Source organism: Dreissena polymorpha, chromosome 3 (genome assembly GCF_020536995.1).
Source record: "Dreissena polymorpha isolate Duluth1 chromosome 3, UMN_Dpol_1.0, whole genome shotgun sequence".
Classification (NCBI taxonomy): Eukaryota; Metazoa; Mollusca; class Bivalvia; order Myida; family Dreissenidae; genus Dreissena; species Dreissena polymorpha.
Genome location: NC_068357.1, coordinates 125415465 through 125423806, shown reverse-complemented (window position 1 = coordinate 125423806; position 8342 = coordinate 125415465). Strand labels below are relative to the sequence as shown.

Genomic DNA, 8342 nt, shown 5'->3' with positions numbered 1-8342 from the left:
GTTTTGGGAGATAAATGTTTTGCGGTACTCTATATACACGTTTTTGACAAAACTTGTTGAAATGCTAACCCATTTCAGTCAACGGTATCAAGCTAGCTGTGCCCTGAAATTCTTTATATATAAGCATTCAGAATGGATCAGTGGAACGCATTTTATTTTATTGGTGACAATGGATGGAGCTAGTTTTGAATCAAGCAATGCTAACAAATTTGAAATTGGGGACTATTGCTGTAGTTATACTCGCAACCAAAATGGAAGTATAGACGACGAAAGCACTGACGAAGAGCCAGAAGACTATGCCCCCGATCCACGAGAATACTATTCCCACTTCTACCTTGAGAGTGAGAGACTTTCAACATTCCACGACTGGCCACATTGGGCAAATGTAACTAAGGAAGATTCGGCGAAAAATGGGTTTATGTATTTGCATGTATCAGACCGCGTTCAATGTGTATTTTGTAGAGCCTGTTTGGCTAGCTTTCGTCCTGGGGATATCGTTGCCGATGAACACAGGAAATATTGTCCTGAATGTCCATTTGCATTTGGCTATGAATGTGGAAATATACCAATACCATCTTCGAGGATTGTTCAGCAACCAGCACAAACTGTGCAGGAACTGAATACAAAAAAACAGGGCAAGAACTGTGCTAAAATCACATACAATTACACATGTGTCGACATTCGTTTCAAACATAGGAGTCGAAGACGTTACTTCAGTGCCAAAGTATGCGGACTGGGCAGACGAACTAACAAGGCTGCGGTCTTACAGAGAATGGCCTGCACAAGTAAGACAAACTCCGCAAGCATTGGCAGCCGCTGGGTTTTTGCACATAGGAAATGGAGATCGCTGTAAATGTTTTTGGTGCGGAGGAGAACTCTATGGCTGGAACCCAGATGACGACCCGTTGGTTGAGCATGCAAAATGGTTTTCTCAGTGCGGTTTTGTGCGACAACAAAACGTTGTAAAATATTGAAATGCTCATCAAATGGAGATGTAATATTGGCAGTAAATAAATGTTCGTTTCAGTTTGTTTTTTTTTTGTTATGAATATCATATGCTATGTTCAAAATCATGTATGAAAAAATGCTTACATCAGCATATCATCATGTGCTTCAAAAAAGTCTAGGCAAATGCGTGTTTCATGTTTTGTTGATTGCAAACCATGTAGATGTTGTACTGCATACAAATTATCACATACCCAGTTTTGATATAAAACGCTGTATTAAAACAGTGATATCAAATTCAACAAAACATGAAACACACATTTGCTAAACAAATTCGTACTTACACATATCGTTTCTTGTAAAATACAATGAAGCCAGGTTTCTTGTAAACACCCGCAACCATAGTCTACAAAAAGTAGCTTCACTAAATACAAAACAATCTTAGTTAACGGATTTCAAATGTCTCTGCTGCCTTGCAAAATTTATCATCATCATCATGCAAAACTCGGGACCATACTCGTTCCTAACGTTGTATCCATACGATCGAATGTATCAATAAATATGCTTTACTCCAAAAGTTGTGTTAGATTGTATTTCAGGTTTTTACAAACAAATTTGCTAAGATCCATAAAGATCCATAAACCCAGTTAGCTACAATCATTTACTGATCTAATCATTTATGAAACCGTATCCCGACTAAAATGGTTTAACAGAAACTTAGATTCTATTCTTATGTTCGATAACCCTAAACATTGCATTCTAGTCGTTTGCCAGATGCTACCCCATAAATTGCAAACAGGTCGTTTGACAGACAAAACACAGTAAATTGCCAACAGGCCGTTTCACACACTAACTTGCAATCGTTTTCAAATGTTAGTCCAAGAATTGTAAACTGTTCGCTACAAGAATTGAAAACAGGTCGCCAAATTTTACCACAAGAATTGTAAACTGATCGGCAAATTTTACCCTAACAATTGTAAACTGATCGCCAGCAACTCGAAATCGAGCCTATGGGTATTTGGTCCCGCGGACAAATTAATTGCGTAGGAGTGTGACCCATTTCAAGCGAATGTTCAAGCTTTAAATATAAACTGTTTTTGTTTTAACATAGAGCGGTCAATAGTTTCACTAAAAACGGATTAGGAAATTTTATCCTGTACGTTTCAATCATGCACTCAATGGAAATTCGTTGGTTCATTTCAATCGTGGATGTAGCAAGTCAAAATCGAACCTATGGGCATTTGGTCCCGCGATTAACTTGACTGTCTAAGAGTATGAATATTGCTATTGAGCAGCGAGTAGTATTCGTGTTATAACCAAAGCCGGGACTTGCACCCAGATTTCTTCTCCCTCGAAGAAGGAAAAGCGTTCTGCTTTGAACTACTGTGGTTGTATAAACACGTTTCATACAAGCTACATGATCAAGAGGTGTCACTCAGCGTTTGTACGGGCTTGTGACCGTTCTTTTCACAGCGAAATGAAAAGAGCCGCTTTACCACCTTGCGATATGCAATACGGACTAGCATAATAGCAAATATAGCAGTAGCTTTTGTCACACATACATGAAGAAACATTGGCCTTTCGGCAATGGCTAAACCTCAGAAATCCCATTCAAATAGATATTTTTCACATTTTGCAGAAATGTTCTGTTGCATAATTTCTCAAAAATATCCTAAATCAGATAATATACAATAACACGTGGACATCTGTTCCAGTATCTTGCAAGACGAATAACTATTAGTGGAGCTGTAACATAGCACAACCTTAGATATGCTACGGCCTTCCAACTGTGTTATTTTACCAAACATGTTAGATTGATCAGACACGACAGATTTTCATACCAACTACACGTGAACAAAACACGTTCGTATCAAACTGCAAAATTGCATTGTAGTGTTTGCAGACCACCTGCTGCTGAGAATTGTCTTCTACTATACAATACATACCAATCATGACTACATCTCACGTCCAAATCAACAACGCAAGCTATCGACAACCTCATCTGTGGTGCTAACATAGAGATATATTATAGCGTATGTTTAACCCGTTTTGTCGTGATACGAATTTAGTCGCATGTGCCCGTTGAAAGCATGTGTTTGTGCCTACTGATTTGAAACATCAACACCTTTACTATACATTGCTACACACCAATCTCGACTACATTTCACAATCAAATTAAACATACAAGCTAGCTAGCGACAAGCTAAAACGTTTTAGCAGCGTTGAAGCGACACTGCTTTCCAAAATATTCAAGCAGGTGTATGAATGTGCTTACAGGTCTGTAACATTGATGCTACTATACTATATATTACATCTCACAACCAAATCATAGCGTTAAAGCGATACTGCTTTTCAAAATATTCAAGCAGTTGTGTAACTTACTGTCGTTTCAAAATGAGAACATTCGAGTTGTTGAGTTTCAAATACGGTTGTAGACTGTAGTGTAGCGTAAGGTTTTTAATTGGGATTGCTTTGCACTATTTCAAAGTTAATGACCATACATAGAAAGTCATAAAACTGCGTTTAGGGTTTTTATCAATTGTGCTAGCAATTCTGAGAATGTCATGAAAGTCTCTCAGACCGATGTATATACTTTTTTTCATCATATCACCTCATAAGTCAAAATAATATCCTAACGTCATTTATGTTGTGTGTTTTTATTCGTATATTCTACAACCTCAATAGACGTTCCTCATTGAAAGACAAGTTATACCAATAACGAGCCGTTGTACAAAATGTGTATGCGGTCAAAAGCGAGTAACTGCTTTAAGTTTACGAGTCACTCAATGTTAGTTTCAACACGAGTAGTTCGTAAGGCGCAATTAATGTTCAACGCAACATTGAGTAACATAGTTTGTTGCCATATGGCAAATATCTTATAACGGTTAGTTGTTTATATAGTTTTTTTACCTCAAATTCAAGTTTGAAAGTTTTTTGCTTTGTACGATTGAAAGCTAGTGGTGTCACTCGGCGTTTTCACGGACTTGTGACCGTTCCTCTTGTCTGAGTACAAGAGAAGTCGCCTTCCCACCCCAGCCCTAGCAGACTTAAACCTAACAATTTGAACAATGCGTGTTATCAACCGGTTGGTAGCCTTATCAAATGCCATCGCGTCCTCGGACTCGCATACGCATCGACCCACGTCAGGTTCTAAAGCTTGCGGGCAATAATGAGTGTCCCTCGCGATAGATTGAGGAGCCTTGCCAGAGTATAACGACAGCATGGATAACACATGTTAGAACCGAAAACCGAGGCGTTTCCCCTCAAGTGCTATCGGTTCGCTTCGCAACTTGTGGAGTCGGTCTATTGACACCTACATACCTCGGTCGCCCATACTCAGTCAATTAACCGCTGTTGTCTTTCTGCTTGCCAAATAGCAGTCAAAACAACCTTACATTGATCTAGCCAGATTGGAAACTACGAGCGAAAACTAACTCGCCCAAGCGAGTGACCCGCTCCCGATTCGAGCAAAACCTCACCTAAGCACTATCGACCCAAAAAACGCCAGTAACACTGCTCCGTTACTAGGGAGCCTTGCTAGTCAACACAAGTAATTTGCAATCCTGGCTAGAGCAATGAGTATATTCGGACTGGTGTACCACCATGTGATTGTCTGCGCTTAAATTGTTGGTATTTGATACTTAGAGTCTCTTGTGCCAAAGTAGAGACTGAATATTAGTTTTATAAATCAAGCAATCATTTACTGGTTGGTAGTTCTAACAGTGCGTCAAAATAAGCACCGTGAAAACATTTTAGCACCGAAATACCGAGGTGTTTACCCCCAAGTGCTATCAGTGCGCTTCACACTTGTGGAGTCTTAAACCCCTCGGCCGCCCAAACACAGTTAATGACTGTTAATGTTTATTTTTTGTTTGATTTTGGTATTGCATAGTTTAAACACAAACACATACATCAATACATCAATATTGCTGGCCAGCACAATAAAACAAGGAAAAAAAAGGTAGGAGAACAATCTCCTTTATTTTTCATGTAAAAACATAAACATAAACATACACACTGTCAACACTTGCCACTTGCAACACCGAGTTCGTTTCAGTGCAGAATGTACACATTTTTCGATCGACACACATTCGCAATGTTACATGGATTCACAAAGTTACATGGATTCACAAAGTTGCACTGATGTCCATACGCGGGCCAATGTTCGAGTTATCGGTGCGATGGACCCACGGTTTTGTCGCAGCTGTACGCCACACGTATGTATTGACTACTCGGTGTCCACATCAAGGTTTGGATATTGGCACTGAAAATAGAAAAGCAAATTGTGTTAAACAGTAAACGATGAAAGTAAACAGCCTGAAATGATAAAAACATGCATGTGTAATATACCATGTATCAAATAAAATAGTAAACACAAACTGCTAAAGAAAAACACACAACTCTACCAACTGTTTAACTGATACTTACTTTTTTGTTTTGTGTTGCATGTTCAGGCGCCTTTCTGTCACTGCTCGTCTAGCAGTACAGCTGAAATGAAATAGAAAGCATGATCAGAAACTTTCATTGTAATTGTACAACTTACAATTTATGTGCACAATTTTGCATTTAAGTATAACATACAGTAAAACAATTTCAATCAATTGTTCAACTAATACTCACTTTTTTGTTGTGTTGTTTCCACAAAGGCGCCTTGTTGTCACTGCTCGCCTGGTAGTAAAGCTGACTCGTCTAGTAGTTGATAACACTCGTCAAGCAGTAAAGCTGAAATGAAATCGAAAGCATGATCAGAAACTTTTGAATGTGTTTGTACAACTTACAATTTATAAACACAATATTGAACTGTAACAGTAAACATGAAACAGATAACAATTTTACTTACCTATGTTGTCTTCGCTGAAATACAAAAGTCATGTTCATAGCAATCATAGCATATTAACACACGATGAATACAACTCAAAACTTTTAGTAAGAAACTCAGTACTTACTTTGTATCTTGTATCCAATCCCTCTGCTGGCAATCTTCTTCAGTCCACAATCTAGCTGAAATCAAGACTCAATGCATACATGTAAATTTTGCCAAATAACAAACAGAACTGTGAACCAAAACTTTAACTAAACAAAACTAACTTTTCAACTGTAATGGTACTCACCTCTGGCAACTGAAATCATACAGACATTTTGCATAGCACAATACATTTTTAGTTTGAAGATAAGAATGATTTATGAACATTTTACTTACACAAAGCATAAATATAAAAGACATGCTATGATGAAAAAAACAATATGTATACAAAATTATACATAAAGAAACACACTATACTTACCATTGCTGACCTGAAATTGAAAAAAGCACATTTTGTATAGCACAACAATCATATTCAGTTTTTACATAAATGAAGTGTACTTACATCTGCCAAACTGAAATGAAAAAAGCATAGCAGAATAAAAGTCATAAAACATATTTCAATATGCAATTAAAGAAGGCAATTGTACTTACCAACAGGCAACTGAAATGAAAAAGAAACACATTTTACAATGCAGAATACAGGTCATCAAAACAGTTCAATATAAAAATTAAAGAAAGTTAGTGTACTTACCACAGCTATACTGAAATGACAAAAACATTTAGCATTGCATAGTAGTATACAAGTCATCAAAACAGTTCAATATGAAAATTAAAGAAGGCAATTGTACTTACCACAGCCATGCTGAAATAAAAAAGAAACACATTTTACAATGCAAAATACAGGTCATCAAAACAGTTCAATATGAAAGGCAATTGTACTTACCACAGCCACACTGAAATGTAAAAAACATTAAGCATTGCATAGCAGTATACAAGTCATCAAAACAGTTAAATATGAACATTAAAGAAGGCAATTGTACTTACCACAGCCATACTGAAATGAAAAATATATTAAGCATTGCATAGCAGGATACAAGTCATCAAAACAGTTCAATATGAAATTATAGAAAGTTTGTGTACTTACCACAGCCATACTGGAATAAAAAAAACATTAAGCAATGCATAATAATCAAGACTTACCTAGCTGATCTTGAATCATTCTCTGTTTCTCAACTTCTCAGTTGTCCAAAAGTCTGCTCTGTAACGACCCACCATTCCAATCTGAAAAATAGTTAAGCATAACAAAGCACAAAACAAACCAAAAGAATAGTTTACTTACCTCATATTTTGTGCAGGTTTTCAACAGCCAATTTTCTTCATGAAACCTGTATTCGTCTCTTTTTGACCAACTGTGGAACCGTCACAGCAATGTAAGTCTGAAACATAGAAGGGCATAACAACATAACATACAAACCAGTATATTTGTTTCGACTTACCTCGTGGCTAGAGTCGAGACACAGCTGGTGAATTTCTTTTCTGTCGAAAGCTGTCAAAACATCTCTGCAACATCTCTGCAATTGAAACCTGAAACAGAGTAAAACAGAGAAACATTTTGTATACAATATAGTAAACGCTTACCTTGTTATAGGCCTGAGTTGCAGCAGTGATTTTTTCTTGAAATCTTCTTCTTTTCCCTCACTGCATGAGAGACCTGAAAAATAGCATGCAGTGCAAAACACATGCGTTAAATTAAACCAAAATTTTGTTTCTACTTACCTTGCTTCTGTAGAGTTAAGTCACAGTAGTGGAATTCCTTCTTCAAACACATTTCTCTGTCTACACCAGGAACTTGAATCTGAAACAGAAAAAAGCATCACATCAAATTGTACAACTCAAGTGCATTCATTCAATGCTTACCTACTTTCTGTTGAGTTGTTTCACAGCAGATGAAATCCTTATTCACTGTTGGCACTGCTATGAGACCATTTCTGCATGTGAAATCTGATACAGAGCAAAGCAAATTATGCATGGTAAAAATCAAACAAACAATTGTAACACTTACCCTGTTTGCAAGTCCCATTCACTTTCTCAGCAATGTTCCTCTTCTTGAATCGTCTTCGTCGCTGACTACAAGTACACCTGAAACATAGCATGCACAAAACATACCATATAAAAACAAAATACAAGTGTTCATACTAAAATGAAACACACTTACCTTTCTGCTTTGCTCAGCTCTGTTCGACTGTCAACTCTTCATGTCATGTCGTATCTGAAACGAACTAAATCAAAACATGCATAGCACACTATCATTGATAAAATATTGAAACAATTGTATGCTTCATAGCTGTGTTTTTTCCACTTTACATCACAGACAACTGGCGATCACAAAAGTAAAGACATTTTTGTTCTACTCAAACATTAAGCTCACATTCACAAACACCGACCGACAGAGTTTTGTATAGAGTGCTAATACCTAAAACTGTACAAAAAGAATCGACATCAGTTTTCATTCATCATCGTTTATTGAGACAAATTAATACTACAATACTTACCACAGCTCCCTGAAATGAAATAGAAATGTTAACAGCAT

General features: G+C 37.0%; 1 long non-coding RNA gene across 1 annotated transcript; it reads right to left on the bottom strand.

Annotated features, from left to right (window-relative positions):
* Positions 1–4604: 4604 nt before the first annotated feature.
* On the bottom strand, positions 4605–6434 carry LOC127871337 (uncharacterized). The gene is made up of 3 exons (XR_008045289.1): positions 5566–6434; positions 5374–5433; positions 4605–5209 (listed from the first exon to the last, which is right to left on the bottom strand). It is a non-coding gene; the product is annotated as an uncharacterized LOC127871337 (long non-coding RNA).
* Between the last annotated feature and the right edge of the window lie 1908 nt (positions 6435–8342).